This window comes from Pelodiscus sinensis, chromosome 5, assembly GCF_049634645.1.
Source record: "Pelodiscus sinensis isolate JC-2024 chromosome 5, ASM4963464v1, whole genome shotgun sequence".
Classification (NCBI taxonomy): Eukaryota; Metazoa; Chordata; order Testudines; family Trionychidae; genus Pelodiscus; species Pelodiscus sinensis.
In genome coordinates, this window is record NC_134715.1 from 56,799,132 (window position 1) to 56,819,753 (window position 20,622).

The 20,622-nt window shown below is 40.2% G+C and overlaps 1 long non-coding RNA gene across 1 annotated transcript in view; it reads left to right on the forward strand.

Annotated features, from left to right (window-relative positions):
- Positions 1-20,622, forward strand: part of LOC142829604 (uncharacterized) — a 31,252-nt gene that overhangs the window by 2,298 nt on the left and 8,332 nt on the right. The gene's annotated exons all lie outside the window — the stretch shown is intronic.

Here is a 20,622-nt window from a genome sequence, read left to right on the forward strand (position 1 = left end):
GTTAGGAGAAAATTAAATATTCATGTATACATATCTAAATCATTGTCATTTATTTATTGTTAGCTTATAAATCTGTAGTAAAAAGTGATGTTAATAAACATACACATCACTTTTCAAAGCAGATTATCCTCTAAGCTTGAGGATAATTTAAGCCCTGCATCTAGGAGCTCCAGGAAAGAGAAGGGGCCACTGCTTCTCCTTACCCCTACCTACCCAAGAAGATGGGACTGCAAGAAAAGCACCTAGTACTTATATGTGGTCACATTTGAGAAACCCTTCTCTACACCATGTCGATTGATAATGATCTGGCATTTTTAACAGCACCTTTCAGCTAAGTGGAATCCAAAGCACAGGATGTTAAGTATCGAGTAAATGACTAATTGTGTACACAATTAAGTCCATAAGGGACCGCTGCAGCTCTGCAGTTTAAATGTAGTAGAAGCCAGGCGTGAAGGCAGCCCAGCTCCTACTACATTAAACTGCAGAGCTGCAGCAGGAGTAGTTCCAGGATCTGGCACAACCTGGGACTGCTTCAGTCCTGCCTTGCCCAGGGTCCATATAGTAAGAACTACCTGGCTCTTACTACATTTAAAAGGCAGAGGCACAGCATGGGACCCAGGCCTGCGCCTCTGCCTCCCCCGCCCCTCCTCTTCTCCCCATTACACAGATGCTGGAGGGAACTGGCTTTTAAGTCAGTTCCCCCCAGCACCAGCTCCTGCTCCCCCACCACCACTGTCTGCCTCTGATATAGGGGCAGCAAGGGGGGGGGGAAATGTGAGTAGTCGATTTGACTACTTTTTTACATCCCTAAGCATTTCATGAATTTTACAGTAATGAGCAGGGTAAAACTGCAACTATAAATAATATTGGACTAATTTATGAAATCCCTAGAGGGGAAGCCACACAAAAGTCTGGAGATTGCATACTGAGGTACATATGGTGTAATAATATATTTACCAAAAATCAGAGCAAAGTACATGAGAGGAAGATCTATTTCTTAGAAAGTTATGGTGGCACCTTAAAATCTCAGTGTACAGGCATTTTAAATATATTTCCTTGGCTTTCTGCTCATACAAATAAATCACTATATTTTTGTGAATCCTGCAGTCATCAGCCCTGCTGTTGTGTATTGCTAAATTTTGCAACGTTTGCCATGCTTCAGTGATCTAAAGCAAACTAGAAGTATGAGATGTCTTTTGCAAAGATTGATTTTTGGAGGGTGGAGGAGAAAGAACTTTTTAATTAACACAGTGAATAAAACAGACCTCTATTAGATGCAGAAATATGCTTAATCAGGAGAGAGAATTTAGATCATGCAAAAAATCTGAAAGAACAAACAGTTTTATTACATTCAGTGAATTTTCGTGAATTTTCATTCTCTTTAATATTCTGAACCAAATTTTCCATAAAGTGAATGCTAGCTCTTTATCCCATATCTATTTAGCTCAGTAAACAGTGAAAAGTGCTACAAGGAAGCATTTACTATAAATAACTTCCAAGTTAAATGAAATTGAATATCCAGTATAGTCTTTTTTTTTTTTTTTGGGTCACATTTTTTGCCACACCTTCTAAAATCCAGCTGCTCTTGGCAGTAGCTATTGTGATTTCTAATGTCACAAAATAATTGTCTGAATTGATTATTGCTAAACTAGTTTCTCATTTTCCTGGTTAAAATGAGTCATGTTAGTCCCCAGAAAGTTCTGCATCTTTTTCAGTAATATTATATTGCAGAGGTGGTTTATTCTGAAACACTGGGGAATTTGGGATTTTATAAGCAGTGAAGACTAGACTAACCTTAGGTTTAGCAGCCAGGAACTCCTGAATTGTAATCCTATATCGAATACATTTGAGCAAATAGTATAAACTTACTCTAGTTGGAATCCTGTCTCCTCTATTCAAGACACACTTGCAAAAATTTCTGTTTATTGCAGTGGGGTCAGAATTTCACCCTTTGTCTGTTTCCCCATTTCTTATGTGTTTACCTAACAGGATGTCTTGTGAGGATTAATTAATTTATGTTTCATTCTACAGGTTGAATTTCTTTAGTCCAGCACTCTCTTGTCTGGCAACATCTGTGGTCCAACATGATTTTAGCGTGATGTCCACTTATTAGGGGTGTGGCCAAATTTCCTATGGTACCATAAAGTTTGTGTACGGCCACCAATCCTGGCTCTATGTGTTCTGTGCTATTACTTAGCTCTAATTTACCCCTAAATGTCTTCTAAGATATCAGCAAGTAGTGAAAGTGTTAGTAGTGCTGCTAAGCATAAGCATGATTGTTATGTTTCATCTACTTATTGTCAATTCAATAACATTGTGTAACAACACTAACCCTTTATGAAAAAAGCTGATAAAGTCTTGACAAGGCGTAGGCTTGTATAGGATGCATTGGTACAGTCATACATGATAATTAAGCAGCATGGCAAGCATTGTTCTGTTTATTTTTAATTCACAAAGGTGAATAAAGAGAGACCCAGGCACTACAATATTGATCTCCTGTAGTCCTGCAAATTCTGTTTCGGCATTGGTCAGTTCCTGAGGATTCCAGACTAGAGTGATTCAACCTATACTATTCTGAGAACATACAGCACACTGCATGCTAAGTACTGTGGCATCTATCTTTGTGTGATATCTAAGGATAATACTTCAACATTTCCAAATGTCTAGCTCTTATTAGCACTTTGTGCTGAATCCCATTTCTAGCATTCAGACGAGACACATTTAACATGAGTAGACAAAAACAGGGCGAGTAAAAGAAGGTAACAGGAGGACACATTGTAGATAGGTCATATGGTATAAAATATTACAGTTTTTGTGTTTGCTACTTCCCTCTTTTTCAAGCATAGTAAGAACTACCATTTTTTACACCATTTCTAAGTACTACTCCTGGGATAGCAGTACTCCTAGGAATGGTAGTGCTGCTGTAACATTTAAAATACCAACTTTGGGGGAGAGATTTTTTCCAGTATTGTTACAGTTCCACATATCCAGATGTGATAGCTATTTCTTTTTGACATCTCTTTTTCTCTGTATATAAATATCCAGGGGGATTAACTAATGAGGGAATACAAGAATATGTGAGAATTTACTCCTACCTCCATATTTTTATAACATGGCTCGCTGTCTTTTTTAAAGACAAGGTGGGGCAGAGTAAAAGCAATTAATCTATCTGGATGCAGCAAAACACACTGATTATATATATTATAGTAATAATTCTAGACATGGACACAAGAAGGAAACATTCAGAGTCTTGCCAGTTCTATAATATTCATTGAGAAAACACATGGATCCTTCCCAAGTCACAGATGTTCAGTAAGAAAATGCCTGGATCCTATTGAATCACAGCACATTGAAAAAAATCCATGTCCTATTCAGTCCATGTAGTTACTAAGGAAACATATGAATCATGTTCAAGCAAGGCAGTTATTGAGGAACTAAACAAAACCTCCTGTTTTCAAGCACAGTCACTGCCTAAATGAGGATAGTCGGTATTCAGATATAATTTGTGCGGAAGTACCTGAATGCACAGCAATTTGGTGAGGAAACACAATGAATGGCTGTGTGTATTTGGATAATATCTGGATCCATTAAACTCTAGCTAATTTCGCCCCAAACTTGTCAGACTATCAATATTGATGCATGCATAAGTGTCCATGTAGTTTACAGCGAGCTGAGTATTTCCTCACTATTTGTATCCAGTAAACTTGCCTATGTAAGGAAAAAAATCTCCAGTTGGCAATAGTAAATGTTTCTGTTGCAGCATTAAGTTTCCACAATTATGGCATCCTAATTAGAGGGGAAATGTTCTCTCTACAGTGTGTTTGCGCATGTGTGTGTGCGTGTCAGAGGAGTGTTCCCCCCCACACACACACTTCTGCCAATCTCTCTTTCCCTTATCCTTGCCTTCCTCCACCTTTTCTTCCTCTGATGCATTCCATCCCCACTTAGTCTCTTACTTCTTTGCTGCTTTTTTCCATGTCCATGATGACTTATTTTCTCTCACAAACACCACTTGTAAAAGATTTTAAAACCTAAAGCAAACTTGCATAATATATTTAGTCAATGCTTCTGATTACTCACTGTAGAGTGACATGAACTACATGACGAGTAGGATTAACACAGATTATAGACATAGGGTATGTGTTGAGTGGGGGTTTTTTGCAATTAAAAAAGGAAGGTTCTTAGTTCAGGTTGGCTCCTGCATTAAAATAGTACTGAAGAAATAGCAATTTGGTATTTCAATTGGGTAGCAATTCAAGTTCAACCCAAGTCTCCCCTAAAGACTTAAACATGAGCTGCTAACTCAAGTTAGAAGCAGAGCTGCTGTCAATCATTGCTATTTTTAATCTGATTTAACTAAATTAGTTAATCAAGATAAGAACATGTGTGTTTTTGCAGAGAAGACATACCATAGTGGCAGCAAAGGAATATTATATCAGCTTCACTTCCTAGATTATTATAATGGGAGCAGCCTGGAGATCACCTGTTACAGTAAGTGCAAGGCTTACTAGGGTTTGAAAATTTTGACTGGTATTTTCATCACTGAGGTGCAAGTGGGTTTCATACACAGAGAACAAAGTGTTATTCTCTGCCTTTCCTTCATGAGCATAACTACTGTGGAGATTCAGCCTGGAAGATGCCTCAGGTATGTAGATTCTCAGCTGTTTGGTTACTTATAGGTCTGTTATAGGACCCACAAAGATGTTGTGGCAACCAATGAGAGCTATCACATTTACTATTTTGAAAGGCGGGAAGGAATTTGGCTGCAGGTAAAATACGAGTAAAACATTTTTCTCTGAAGAGATTTTCCTGTAGTCATTTGTCCAATTTGGAACATTCACTGTTTTATAAGTCTGAATGTGGTGATCATTCAAAGTCAGATATTGATACTGTTATTTATTAAGTCTATGGGTCTATTTGTAGAGTAAGACTATTGGAATCTAACGTGCAGATAACAGTCAAAACAGAGTTGCCTAAATTAATACTTATATTATATTTTCCCCATTGGTCTTATTTTCCCCTCTCTTCTCTACTCCTTCATTGTAGCCTCTTTTGTAATGGCCTCAGCTGTTTTGCTGGCTGGGGAGAACAGTTTTTGTTTCCTCATGGTGCCTCCAGTAGCTGTGGAGCAGCGGAAATGCTAGCCAATCAAGAGCAAAACAAAAAACAATTGCTGCAAAGGTTTTCCCCCTCCTTTGTCTCTCTTTATTATTCTCTTTTCTGTAGAACTTGTTCCATGCTCTTTTTGTCCCACACTTTCTCCCACTATTATTTGAACTACTATCATCACCTCACTCAGTTACATTTCTCCTAGCTATCTTCCTTACAACTATTAGATTCTTCTCAGAACTCTCCTTGATTAACTTAAGGGAACATAGAGGTTTATGCATGCTCTCTATCCCAGCCACAATTAAACAGAATACATAACTAAAGTATTTTGAATCTAGGTTCATAATTTTACATAATATGTTCCTAGCTCTCCCAAAGAGATCAGGATGTTTAGTTCTGATACATAAACACGCCATCACATTTCTTTTTGTAAAATATGCTTCTGGAAAACTAAGGTAAAATGAAATATGAAAATAAATACTGAAATATGAAAATAAACACTACATGAATTCAGTGCTGCTGGGACATACTTAGAGCCAGATTCTGTTAACTTACTTACTCTAAATATTTCCTTACCCTACAAATGGTCCCATTTAAGTCACTACTGGGTGGGACCATTCATGGAATTATACTCTTAATCATGTTGAGTAATACATAATAATTTAACCTAGACAACAGTAGGTCCTTTTCATCTTTAATTATAACTTGCTCTATCATAACACACTAATATGTACAATATGAAAGTAAGAGAGAGAACCATATTCAAAACCACTGACATTTAATTCTTAAATTCCTTTTTGTCATTTACAATCAAAAGGAAAATTTCTGACAGACACTTGAGGAAATTTTGCTAGTTTCTCTCCTGACCTCTTATACTGATTAAACTAATGATGGTTTAAAGCAATCTCTTTAATTTGTTTCTGAAAAGAGTTCACTGTTTTTTATATATTGTGTTTATTTTGTATTCAAACAATAACCACAAAAAGTTTATACTACATTATTTGTTTTACACAAAGTTCTCTTGTGCCACCTAGCTACAGTTGAGGGAATCAAAGTACAGTGGCTCTAATAAAGTTGGACTTGGACACCAGAAAATCTTTTAAGAAACTAGGTCTACCGAATTAGTCCTAGTAGCACAAGCATCCTCAAGTCATCTCCATTAAGACCGTTCATGTGTGGCTAGCAAGGATTTTACTATGCCTAAATAAGGGGCCATTCAAGTTGTTCTGACTCTTACTAGATATGTAGGAAGAGGTCCAACCAGATTCGCTAGTGCAAACAACTTCCCATGCAGGGCTCTATTGTATTTATTTTTGTGCATGCATGGGAGAAGGAAGGGAGAAGAAGATATAAGGCAAACAATAAACTAGGGCAAAATTCTACCCTTGGAAAAGCATGCAACTCTTGTTGACTTCCAGAGGAATTCTGTATATTACCAATGACAGAATCTGGCCCAAAGGTGATAAGCTTTCTTTATCTTTATGTGTTCTCTCAACTCAGTTAAGTGACTTCAGGACCAGAGAGGTCTGTACACATCTATCGTATGGTAGACTCTGAAGTATATTAGAATACTTTAAATAACTCCATTTCAAGCACACTACAAAAAACAAGATTTTAGTGAGAGCAAACAGGATAACAAATTGGTCCTTTCCTATTTGAATATAGAGCTGGCCAGAACTCAGGAGTTTGAGTGTGTGAGAAATGTTGATACTTCCTAATTCGCTTTTATTTCACTTCAGAAAGAAAGCAAAATTATTGAAATTTCAGCATAGTGGAGATCCCTGGAAATTTCATTTTGGAAACACCAAAATATGGTGTTCTTGAAACAGTAAACTGTCTTTCAGTTGCTGTGTAGTAAGGATTGTGCCAGAGCCTCAGGCTCTGGAAGCTGTTGGGCTCTCCAATTAAGCCAGAGCTCTCAGGGCTTCCAGGGTCCCTGCCACAGGGAGGGAGACCAGAGGCCCTAGGCTCAGCTTCTCATGTCCTCAACTCCAAGACAGCCTTGCCAAGTGGACTGCTCTGGACATGGGGTCTTCTTGCTTACATGCTACCAGGCCAGCTGATTGCTGGAGTAGACTTTTTCCTAGCTGGGCCTGGGAGTGCTGACTGGAGTTGGGAGCCAGCCGCCTGTAGAGACCCAGTCAGGGCTTCAGGGGCTTGCAGTCTTCTTTCAGCACAGCTAGAAGTCTATCAGCCCCTAGAGAAAAGCTCTGCTGCAGAGCTGTCATCCTTTGAACACTGGCAGATTTCTACTGTAAATCTGCTGGATTCAGCAAAAACTTTTCCCTCCAGCAAATCAGCATTTTCTGAATAAGAAAATTTAATCAGAAAATTTCCAGACAACTCTCTAAATACTTGATATAACCAGAAGGTATAGAACGCATGGATTTTTCTGATCACTCTGCCCTCTCACCCAGATAAATCCATACCATAATCCTAAATCTGAGATGCACTGCTGGAAAAATATTTTCTGGAAGCAATGCACTTGGACCAACCCCAAGCTTCTCCTAAAGCCACCATTTCAAATAGCCAGTTCTGATTTTTGATCAATGTTGTGTGCAGGGCCATTGGTGCCAGGACATCCAAATGAAATCAGCCGAGTTCAGACTGGAAAATGGTGAAAATAATGAATCACAGGAACAGATTACCATGGGATGTGATAAATTCCGTCACTTGGAGTCATTAAATCAAGATTAGATGTCTTTCTAACAGATATGTTCAGCTTTAACCACCAACTATGGGACTTGATGCAGGAATTACTGGGTGTACTTCTAAGGCTTATGTTATATATGAAGTCAGACTAGATGATCAAAATGTTCCCATGTGGCTTCAAAACCTGTGAAAATGCTGTTTCTGGAGCAGTTGCCCTCATCACCAAAGAACAGCCCACACAATTAGTTTGAGATATGGAAACTTTCTGCTATCACATCATCAGTTTAAGTCCCTATTGGGGACTCAAGTTTGTGGCAAATAAAGCAGAGGGTTGACACATGAAAACATATCATTAATGTGCTGAGCCACTGTGCCAGCTCCTTCCCTTGCTATTTTTAGCTAAGTAATTATTTAAAGTAGCTATAAATCAAGAGAGACTTTGCTCTTACAACTAAAGTATGCAATAATCCATATGTGAATTAAGGCCTCTAGCTATTTTTGCAAAAAAGAATCAAAAGCAAGTCACTTGGCATTGCTAAGCCTGTGGACTGCTTTTTTCCAGAAGAAAATTTCACAAGGAACTTGACCATGTAAAGCTTAGACTGCCATGCACTAATTAACACCATCGCTATTATGATTTCAAAAAGGTCTACCCATTGTATTCAAATACTCTTTTAAAGAGAAAAAAATAAGCAACAAAAAAAAAACCAATAAAAACCTTGGTTTTCCAGCTTTCCAACCTGAAACAGCTCTGTTCTGTTGATTTGCAGGGCACTCTATAAGGTGTGTCTATTTGTGTGGGTAGCTATAGAAAGAGAGGTTTGATGGGATTCAATCCCCCATAAATTCAAGGAGAGGGGACCTATATGTTTTATGTTTTGGAGGGCGGTGAGTTTTGTTGGCAGTCAAGGTAAGCTATTCTTTTATTTTATAAAAATATTTACCTAGAGTTTAATTAATCAATTTTTGTTTTTGAACAATAAAATTAAACTGTACATGTTTCATTTAAATGATTGCGCTGGTGTGGGGCTGGAGATGAGGGATTCACTATGCAGGCTGCCTTGGGGAGAGAGAACTACCCTCTCTCACTGCAGCAGCTTGGGGCTAGGTAAGAAGTATCTGTCCATGGCTGCTGCAGCTCCAGTGGGCACAGCTGGAGATGGGGTATTTGTCCAGGTTTGCCAGTCCCCTGCACTTCTCAGCCAGAGTGAGGAATGCTGCAAACTTCACTCTCTCCTCTCTTTCTGATGAAGGGGAACAGGCAATATTCCTGTATGAAGTGGGAGAAGCTTCGCTCCCCCACTCTCTCTAAAGGATGCCTGTCGGGGAGCCTTGGGCAGACCCAGGCAGGGAGAGGGGTTGCCCCCAGCCAGCCCCTTTTACCAGCCTGGGGATTTGTCCCTTTTGTGTATGGTTTTATGAGAAGCACTCCCACTCCAGGCACATACCATTTTCCTGGCACAACTAAACCGTTGTCCTGCTTTAAGTTATGATAAGAGGAAGCTGTATGCCGAATTTGGTGGTACTAGCTCTTACTGTTTAGGAGGAGTTCTTGAACAAACACAAAAACTCTCTCAGGACTTAGAGTCCTATGGAATTCATGGCCATGAAAAACATATCACAGACCATGAAATCTGATCTCCCAGTGAAATCTTTTATCCTATATTATACAGATTCATCAGAAGAGACCAGTATTTCTCAAATTGGGGGTCTTGTCCTAAAAGAGTTCCAGAGGGGAAGCTACAGTAGCAATAACACAGTAACACCCTTACTTCTGCTTAGTCTTCATAGGTGGATGGCTGAAGAACAGCAGCTGCTGGCCAGCCATGCAGCACCAAAGACAGTACCCTGTCAGCAGCAGGATGTAGGGATGTCAACATGTAGACGACCACACCATTAACCGATAAGACTAGGCTTATCAGTTAATCCTGTGAGCTATATGCACCACCACCTCCTCCTCCACTGCCTCTGCATTAAAGGCAGCAAGGGGAGGGAGAGGCAGGAGCTGGTGCTTGTGGGGAGACAGCTGATAGAGGCAGTAGCGCAGAGGATGAGGGGGCAAGCGGAAGCTGATATGCATGGGAAGCCAGCTTTTAAGTCAGCTCTCTGAATGTGCCAGCTCCTTAGACCTGCCTGCCCCCCCTTGCTGCCTCCTCTATCAAAGGCAATAGCATGGAAGGGGCAGGAGAGACCTGACTTCAGGGAGCTCTAACCCCCCGCAGACAGGGACTGCTGCCACCCCATCTGCTGTCTCTGTATCAGAAGCAACAGTGCGGGGAGCTGGTTTTTAAACTGGCTCCCTTCACAGACCAGCTCCCACCTGCCAGTCCTGTGCAGCAGCAGCACAGAGTTGCAGGGGGCTCCCTGAGAGTGGGGCCTGGAGCGCACTGGCTACCAACCCCAACCCCTGGGACTATTGAATAGTTGTGTAACCACTAAAATTTAGTGCATGATTATTCAATTATACACTAACATCCCTAGAAGAGTGGCAATATTATACCATGCCACACTTCTAAAGTGCTGCTCAGAGCTGGATGACTGGAGAGTGGCAGCTGCTCACTAAGGGCCCAGCTCTGCAAGCAGCAATGCAGAAGTAAGAGTGGCAATATCATACCATGGCATATTTATTTCTGCACTGCTGCTGTCAACAGTTCTGCTTTCAGAGCTGGAATCCTGGCCAGCAGCCACCACACTTTAGTTGTCCAGTTCTGCAGCAGCACTACTGCCAGCAGCAGCACAGAAGTAAGGGTAGCAGTACCACAACCCCTTCTCCCACATGCATACAAACTCCTTTTTGAGTCAGAACCCCTACAATTACATTACCATGAAAATTCAGATTTAGAGAGCTGAAATCATGAAATGTATTATTCTTAAAATCCTCTGACCATGAAATTGACCCAAATGGACTGGATTTGATAGGGCCATAACATATATAAACTGCTACAATGGGCATCTAAGAGCTTTCAGATCAGAGGTGGGGAACATATGGCCCAGGGGCCAAATCCAGCCCCTGGCTTGTCTGGATCTAGCCCCCAAGGCTCAGGGTACACCCCCTCCCCAGGATCAAGGAGCTGGCGCTTCAACCCTGCTTTCCCCAACCTGCTGCTGCACCCCCTCTCCATTCCTGCACCCTAACTCCCACCCAAGCCTCCCAGCCCCAGCATGCTCCTGGCATCCTCCCAGATCCACAAACCCACAACTTCCTGGCAGCCCCCTCCAATACAATGTACCTCTCATTTTTGGCCTCACACCGGAGCATAGAGTCTGGCCCCCTAGACTCTGCTCTGTGAGGGGAATGTGGAGAGTGCTGTTCTGCTTCTCAGTCAGGGGCCACATCAGTGAGGGTTGGTTTGGTTTGCTTTGGTTTTGGGGTTTTTTGCTTCTCACTTGTGTGGCTCCCAACTGATTTTTCAGTGGCCCCTGACCCACAAGAGGTCACAGTTTTGTATTGTGAACATCCTAATTAATTAATGGATTAAATCTACCCAAATTTGAGCCATATGTGAATCCTGAAAGCATGAGATGACCCAGACCTATTTGGTTTTCATTTAAGTCCATATGTGTAAACACTTTTATGGAATTTGCATATTTCATCTTTTCAAATGTACTTCAATTTCTTTCCATCTTTCAATTTTTTTTTGGTGTAGGGTTTTAGGTTGTGTGGGTTTTTTTTTATATAATGCCCATCACTAAAGTATCTGAGCATCTCACACACATTATTGAGTTTATCCTCAACACTTTGGGAGGTGTGGAGATTTATTAACATTTTATGGAAAGGGAATGCGAATACAGAAGTTAAGTGACTGTGGTCAAGGTACGGAACCCATATTTTTGATTAGCTGTGAATGAAAAATGGGAATTTTGCTTTTCCAGAGTTTTTAGTATTTTCAGATTTGCTTTCATTTTGATTCAGAATGAAAGCAAATTTATCCAAAATGTCTTGGCAAAGCAGAGAGCCCAAAATATTGTGTTTCAGAAACAAAAAATATGATGTTCCTGACATGAAATGCAAATTTGATGTTTTTATCAGGTTTATAGTTGCTGTTCAGTGAAAAGCAGTCATCCAACTGACAAGAAGGTCGATTCACTTAGCTACTCAGCTGCTGGGAACCTGACACCCCCTAAAGCCAGGGCTCTTGAGGCTGCTAGACTCCTGGCTCCAGCTTGGGCTCCAGGGGCTGGCAGGTTTCTTACTCTACGGCAGCAACTATGGACTCAAGAATTTCAGGGCTTTGACACCTATTTTTGAACCTATTTGTTGGCTCCCTTTTCTGTATTGTATCAAGCTGCTTGGCTTCACTTTCAGGGCCCTTTCACAACCTATCTCCTTATCCTTGTTGAGCATCAGAAAGTTGACTCCCATCTTCAGCTGGCCCATGATGAAAGCCTTCCTCTCCCATTTATTACATTTTCAAATAAGCTCTTTCATTCTTTATTCCATGGTGCCCCACACACCTTCAAGGGGCGTCTCGTAAACACCTGCAAAACTAATTCATTATACTCCTTCAAAATCAGCCTTAAAACTCCTCTTTTTTGAGGCTTACAAAAAGTGTAACAACAGTCAGGCTGCTTGTGTTAAGACCATTGCTTATGCTGCCCAATGTTATCTCTTTGTTTTCTTATACTCTCTTGTCTGTAACCATATGTTCTTTCTTGTCTTTTACTTATATGATAAGGGGAAAGGGCTCTGTCTTTTTGTTCTGTGTTTACACAGTACCTTGCAAAGTTAATTTCTGGTCTATAACTTGCGCTCCTAGGCATAGGTGGTGTGTGAGTATTTCCTCTGAGCTGCTATGGAGTGCTAGAGACCTCTTGAATCCATGAGCAGGACTCCATCAGTACCAATGGTCCTACCTCTGTAAAGTTTTTCCCCCACTAGGGATGTTAATGGTTAACCAATAGTCTGCTGGCTATTTGACGGAAAGGGAAGGTTTCATAAAGCAAGGAGTTGAGAGCTCCCCCATGAAAAATAGCAGAGGAGTGGTTTTTGGAAGCCTGTTTTAGCTGGAACTGAGCTCCTAAGAGGATTCCCGAAGGAAGCAATTGGGGGGAAGCCTTCTGAAGGAATAGCGGGGGAGTACAGACTCAAAGAAGGGCCTGAGTAATCCAGGTGACTCCAAAGGCAAAAAGAGAAAGGAGTAGCTGAAATGCTGCATTTAGCTGGGAAATTGAAACCAGACCTCAGAGAAGAGGAACTTGGAAAGAGAAATAGATACCAGAAAGAAAGGATAGTGTCCCGTGAAAGACCCTGGGAAAAAAAATTATTTCAAGCTGCAAAATTGACTTCCTTAGGGGGAGAGAGTGGCTGTAATTGTGTGCTGTACACACTGTACATTAATAAATTAGACCCCTGGAACTGGTGTTAGTATGGGACACAGACCTCTGAGAACATATTGGGGAGTTTCTGGGGGGTAGGGAGAGACTCAGGCTGGATGCTACAGAACCATCTGAAGCCAGAAGGAGACACTGCAAAACAGTTGTGGCCTTTTATAGGAGTCTAAAAAATGATGGATTAGACCCCGCTCAGAGCAGATCTATAATGGCAGACTGATATAAATACCTGTGGCTACCTGGCCTTGTGTTCACAATGGCACAGAACTGTTACAAAATATCACTAGCCCACTAGCATAGACTTTGATTCTTTAGTTGATCTCCATATTAAAGCATTTAAACACTTGCTTAACTTCAACTAGAATTCGTTGGCCATAAGCATATATACCACTGATTCAAAACACTGATTTCTGCAGCACAGACATGACCCTGATTTCTGTTTATAACATTCTTCTTGTTTTCAAGCATCTTAGCCGTTGCAACTTTTATGGCTTCTTCCATTGACATGTCAGTATCCTAGAAATCTCTTTTGGCTAGATGGTTAGGTTTTGCCTAAGCGCTGAATTTATTTTTTGCCTGATCTGGTTTCATTAGAAATGTTATAGATTATTTTTACCTCTTTTCTTTTCCATTATCATGGGTTATAATACATAGCCCAATTATGAGAGTTTATGCCTTTGTAAGAAGATACTAAAAATTTTTTTAAAAGATAAATATGCTGTCAGTTTCATTACATAGCTCAACACATGCATGCTTTACACTTCCTTCACAGTTTTATTGCTGATTTTTCTGTCTGAATAAAAACATAAAACTAGGGAACAGTTATCAACCATAAGTAGTGTTCTGAAGCACTGCCCCCTTGTGGCAGCATACAAGAGAGAGGAAACAACCTTTTTAAATAGTTTTACCTGATCATTTCACTTCCGGCATCACTGACATCATCAACACATGATTTCTGACTGTTCTACTTGTAGCTCATCAACCTTTTGGTAGTGTACCTTTGGTGGCATCTTAAAAAGGGCAAGCACAAAATTTTTCTCTATATGTTGTTTTAAACTGCCATATAGAGCTGACCATTTAATGGCGACAAGATGATGATAATGATCACAATAAAACCCAATGATTTTTTAAAACTCTTCTGACCATTAACCTGGCCTTGTGCTTACTGCTGCTTCAAGGGGAAGGACAGAATCAGAGGATGTTAGAGAGCTGGACCCACTGGTGACTAGTTTATAATTTTCAATTTGAGATCAGCTTATAAATTGGATTCTGATGTTAAAAAAACCAAAACACATTGAAGTACTCTTCTGAGATTCAATCTGTTTTCTGTCTCAGGCTTATAGCTCAGTTTACACCCATACCAAAAAACTCTGCCAGCATGAGCTCATAACATAGAGATCCCTTTCTCAACACTCGCTTTGGCTCTTATACTTGGAACAGTTTGCTATTTTCTCTGCAGCTCAGTCGTGTGATATTATCTCAGAATCAAGATGGGGTTTATACTGCAAAGAAGTGAAAAAATGACAGTGGTTTCAAATTAATGTGCACTTTTTTTAAAAAATGACCGTTGAAACTACTGTCACAATGTTTATTACAACAGGGAATGAAATCCTTCAATTAGCAGATTCTCAATGAATTGCACAATTCAGGTCCATAAGAGCTACTTTCAGTGACTGATAATCAGAATTTCAGAGTATGAAACAGCTTGCAATCTCTTGCAATCAATAAAATAATATGTTAATTTTAAGAACATACCGTAGTTATTTTCATATACCTTAATAAAATAGCATTTAGCCATAGCTGTGTGAGCCCAGGGACATTTTTGAATATACAGTTATAATACACAACTTCACTATTTTCCTCCTCAACCAACAATAGCCTAACCACAGAAATTTACTACAGACAATAACCTCACCTTCTCTACTATGTCACAGACTCCAAACCACTTATTGCCCTAATGGTTCTCCTCCTGTCCCCAAAGTTATGGGAAACAGACTGGCTTCACAGCATGCCCTATAGGCCAATCTGTTCAGATTATTTCAGATCAAGGACAGGAGCAAATTCCAACACCAAAGGATCTACACTGAAAATACCTTCCTAGTAGCCCTCCCACTTGCCCTTTGCAAAAGGAGGCTCCAGCCCAAGTACCAGCATTAATTGAAGTCTGGGGCAGAGGTACAGCTCTCACACCAGGACATCTTTACAGGCCAAAACCCACACTGTAAAAGTATCAAGCAAAAAAGGCAGCCAGGACAACTCATGGTATACGGTATAACATGCTAACCACTCATGCTCCTGATCTAGGATTCCAACCAGAATCTGTCTGGAAATCCAACCTATCCCCCTGGATTGTGAATTTGGAACAACCTACAACAAACATATTTTCAAAGAGCAAAGCATTATCCTCAGTTTATCTTCTGGTTACTTACCCCAGGAAGTAAGTGTCACCTCAGCCTTATGTGGATCCAGTCTCAGTCATTTTGCTTCCATCCATGCTCCAGTTTCAAGCAATCTCTGAATAAGGTAAATCTCCTGCCTTTGCCAAATCAGATAAGGTTAAAATATAAAATGGAGTACTATTAATACACTGAAGATTAGCAATCCATGTCTCCTACCATTGACCCCATGTACACATTAAACTAGAAGAGTGACAAGAGGAAGCTCTGTGGCTGTATGAAGTATGCCCCATCAGAGGGGAGAAGTTTTAATTCAATCATCGATAGCCATAACATATAAAATATTGGATGCAATCCTGTCCCCAGCAAAGTCAATGGCAAAACTCCAAATGACTTCAGCATGTCCAGGATTTCAACCACGTTTCAAAATAAACATTTCCAACTACATTTCCTTGGACTTTAGGCAACACAGCCTATCATGCCAGAGGTCGGAGACTGTATAATCTAGCAAATCAAGCAACCACTTGGGCTGCTAGCACTCTCATTAATAGTGTATACCAACACAATTTGGGACTTATCCTGTGTTTTCCCACTCTGATAATGTGTTGCTGTGCAACAAATTTGAAATACAGTAAAATGTGGAAGGAGAAGTAAACTGTAAAGTAGAAAAGTTAAGCAAAAGGAAAATATATGGGATTTTGTTTCAGGCAATATATCATCAATATCCAAGTGTCAGGGACAGGATGGGTAGGGCTAAGTTTGGATATTTGAGGCTTCAGATAACTGAGGGAATTCTCTATGTACAACGCCTGAGGAGTGAAATTATTTCAGAGAACAGGTAGTTAACAGGCTAGTCTAACACTCAGGAGATTTATAGCTAATTGCATCCATGAACTTCCTATGTGAATTTGTACAAGTCACATCAATTCTTCAACTATAAAACACGGACATTATTTTTCCCTGCCACACAGGGGGGCTGTGAGGATGAATTAACTAATGTTTGTGATCCTCCCGCCTCCTGACATAGATTCACAGATTACAAAGAGCAGCATAGAACAGTGGATCATCTAGTCTGACCTCCTGCATAACATATGCCATAGAACTTTCCTGAATTAATTCCATGGTCAGAGCAGTGTCCCCTAGCACAGCCCCAGAGAAGCTGTCTCCCTGCCCCAGTTCTTTGGATGAAGAAGCACCTTGTCCTGGCTGCTGCCCTGGGCCTGGATGAGCTGTTCTGAACTCCCCCTCCCACCATGAACCTCAATCCTATTCTACGACAGTTGCTTTCAAGACTACATTTGTGTGTTCTTTACATGGCTAGAACACTTGCTGTAGCCAAACTTGATCTATAAACACTGAGTACATATGTATGCTCTTTTGGGTGAATTAATACATTGGTGATTGGTTAATAGCACCAAGCATTCTGGTTTGAGAAGTTCTGTCCAAGATCAAAGCTGACCTGAAAAGAGCCTACCTGTAACATTAAAATGAGTAAACTAATACTATCAAGTGAATACTAGTAAACAAATTTAATTACGCTAACTGAATTCCATTCCAATATTGGCTACAGTATATAATAAATTGGCTAATCTAGTCTGTTACATTTTAAAGCTGAAACCTAACTGGCACGCTGGCACGTTCATATACAGGCAGTCCCCGGGTTACGTACAAGATAGGGACTGTAGGTTTGTTCTTAAGTTGAATTTATATGTAAGTCGGAACTGGTACATATTGTAGGGGAAACTCTAGCCAAACATTTCTCCAGAGCTCAGTTTTATTCTCCCACACCTCACTTCCCTCAGTCCTTTATTCTCAAGCTGAGGTGTCTGCTGAGAAAAGCCGCTCCGCGTCTCCCTGATCTGCTGGGGGGGGGGGGGCACTAGCTTCGCGTCTCCCTGGTCTGCTGGGGGGAAGCAGCTAGTGCGGGGTTGCCTCACCCCATTTGTAAGTAGGGATCCGATGTAAGTCGGATCCATGTAACCCGGGGACTGCCTATAATTGATGTCTGTTGACCTTCACAGTTGCAAGATTTCTCTATTGGCCCAGGCCTCTGGGAAGAATGAGAGGGGAATAGATGAACGGGTTATGCAAAGCATTATGCTGTGGATTTGGAAGGGTCAAGTATGTGTTGTTATAGAAATAATGCATATTTACCCGTACCATTGAGGATCACATTAAAAAACAAAGCAAAAAATTCCACTGTAGTTATTTCTCAGTGCTCATTTATTTTTGCACTCTGATTTTTCACTTCCTGCTGCTGAAACAAAAAAGCTGTAAAAAAACATAAAAATACATTTATGAAGTTTAAAGGGGGGATTTATGTCAAACAGCTGATAACATACTTCTAACTAATTTGGCTCTTATTCCTTTCTACCATCCCTCTTAACCTCACACCCTGGTTTCTATACCCTTTACAAATCACAGGATTCTCCTCCACATTACACCTATCATATATGTATTTACATTGGAAGAATCTCAGTTTCCTCCTCTTCATTCTGAATAAAGTACAAAGAATGTGAAAATCCATCACTCTTATTGGGGAGGTAGAGAAGGATGTGGAGAGAAAGGAAGGTGGGTGGGAGAGAAGAGAGGAAACACCAGAGAGGAGTTTGAACTTTATGTTAAACAATTTATCTTTCAATAGTTTGACAGGCCATTCTGGAGGTTTTGATGGTTCACTTAAAATTTAATTTGAAGTAACAAGCATTTCAAATTTATATATGCACTAATGGAAAGCAAATGCACAACTCAAAAGAGCCAGATATTGAGAAAACTTCAATGAAGAGACTTGGCATGAAAAAGAAAACGTAAGAGAGTCTTCATAGTGACAGTAACTGCAGCTGGGAGTAAAGGCATATGTAGGCCTGGCATGTATGTCAAGAGTCTGTTCTGATGATGTTTAACAACATAAGCAGAACCATGCCTGTGGAATAAGCTGCAGAAAAAATAAGATAAAGTAACATGGAAATGAGAGAACAACACATATACATATAAGAAAATATTAGAAATAATTTTATGTAACAAAGGGAAGTTGAATCTGTAATGGCCGGTACTGGAAGTGACTCTAATGATATTGTGCAGATTGTTTTCTCACTCGTAGCTGGTCACCACTGCTGAATGTTTTACCTTAATAAAGATATGTGAGGCCAATATGCTGAATAAGTGAATCTCAAACCAACATTCTCGTGAGTCAGCCAATTTGCAGTGTGCGCTAACAGCCAGTATACCAGAGACTGCAGTCTAAGGGTATTGATGGGTTTAAGATATTTTTAAAGAACAATGGAGTTGTTGCAAAAGTATATAAATATCTGGCCACACAAGGTCAGGATGAGAGAGGTGGATATATTCACAAAGCAGAATCCACTTGAAGCAGCAGCTAATCTTCTGAAAAGTAACTTTTTTGGCAACAAAAAGCTGCTCAGAAAAGAGTAAAAGCCAGATTTTTTTTCAGGATTTGAAAGTGACAAAGCTTTTGTGAAACAAAATGAAGCACTGAAACTGGAATACAGAAAATATTAAACTTAAGCTAATGAAATGCAAGAGGGTGAGACAATAACTAAGGGTATGTCCACACTGCGGGGGTTTTCTGGGATACTGAAGGTATCCCGGAAAAACTCCACTGTGTCCAGGGAACGCGTTTTCTCTTCCGCTTCTTTTTGCGGAAGTGCAAACACTCTCTTTCAGAAGCCTTCTTCCTCATTCTACGAGGAAGAAGTGATCTTCCGAAAGAGGAGGATTTTCTGAAATTTGGCCTAGTGAAGACTGGCCAGATTTTGGAAGAGCTTCTTCCAAAAAAAAAATTGGAAGTGCATTTTGCGTAGCTTTTTCCGTAAAAAATATGTAGTGTAGAACTAGCCCAGGACACAAGATTACTGAGCTATGGGCAAAATGCATTACAAATTCTGAAGCTTTGACTGAGAAAAATCAGGAATGGGAATTTCTTACGATATACACTGTACAGGTTGAACCTCTGTAGTCCAGAGCTCTTTGGTCCTGCAATATCCGTGGTCCAGCATGATTTTAGTTACCTGGATGTCTAATATCATGGGTATGGCCAAGACTCCTGTGGTCTAATTTACCCCTAAATGTCTTCTAAAAGCTTATCTAAGCAGTAGAAGTGTTGGTAATGCTGCTAGACAATATTGACTTTCTGTAGTTCGGCAAATTCTGTAGTTCAGCATCAGTCAGGTCCCAAAGGTGCCAAACTAGAGAGTTTCAACCTGTAGTTGGATATCAAAGACACTCAGGCTATGGCTACACTACAAACTTTTTCCGGAAGAGGAAATGCAAATGGAGCGCTCATTAGCATTTCTCGCACTCTCATTTGCATATTGTTGCCGATCCTTTTTACGGAAGAGGTTTTTGTGCAAAAAAGCACCGAGTAGACGGTGCCTTTTTGCACAAAAACCCCCTTTTGTGCAAGATCCCTTCCTCATTTTTTGAGGCATAACGCTGCTAGACACTAAAAGATATGGACTGAATTGATACACTGGATTTATGGCTTATCACAATTTGTAAACTCCCCCCCCCCCATTCCTCTCTTTTTGTCTTCTAACTACAGAGGCATTAACAGGCCATGATACCTTTAATGGGCCCTTTCAATATGAATTAACTTCTTATGCTAAACAATCTGTTCCATCTTGCATGTGTCCACAAGATTTTTGCCTTCATTGTCTAATATTATATGAACTATTGCCTGAATTGCCAGGATCAGACAGACCGACCTAGTTAAGCCATGCATGGCTTATCTATTCACCTGAGAAAAATAAGTCCACTTTACATTTAAAAAACCCATTGTTGCAAGAAATGATTTGTCCTTGACAAATCAAAGCCAAATAAAGATTCCATTTCTACAGAAGATATTTTGCAGAAGGGGTAAAGGTGAAGGCATGCCAGCAGCATTCATAGCATCCAAAGAAGCTAGCAGCAATAAATGTGTCCAAAATCCACTGGAAAATAAAATGCAATATACATGCAATAATACATTTAGAAAAATACAAATGCTATTGAATTCTGGGTTGACTTATGCATAAGCATTTAGAGAAGGAGATAAAAAAGCAGTATTAAATAACTTCAGTGTAGGAAGTATTGGAAGAAAGAGCGACACCAAAAGATTGATCTTAAAGCTGCTCTA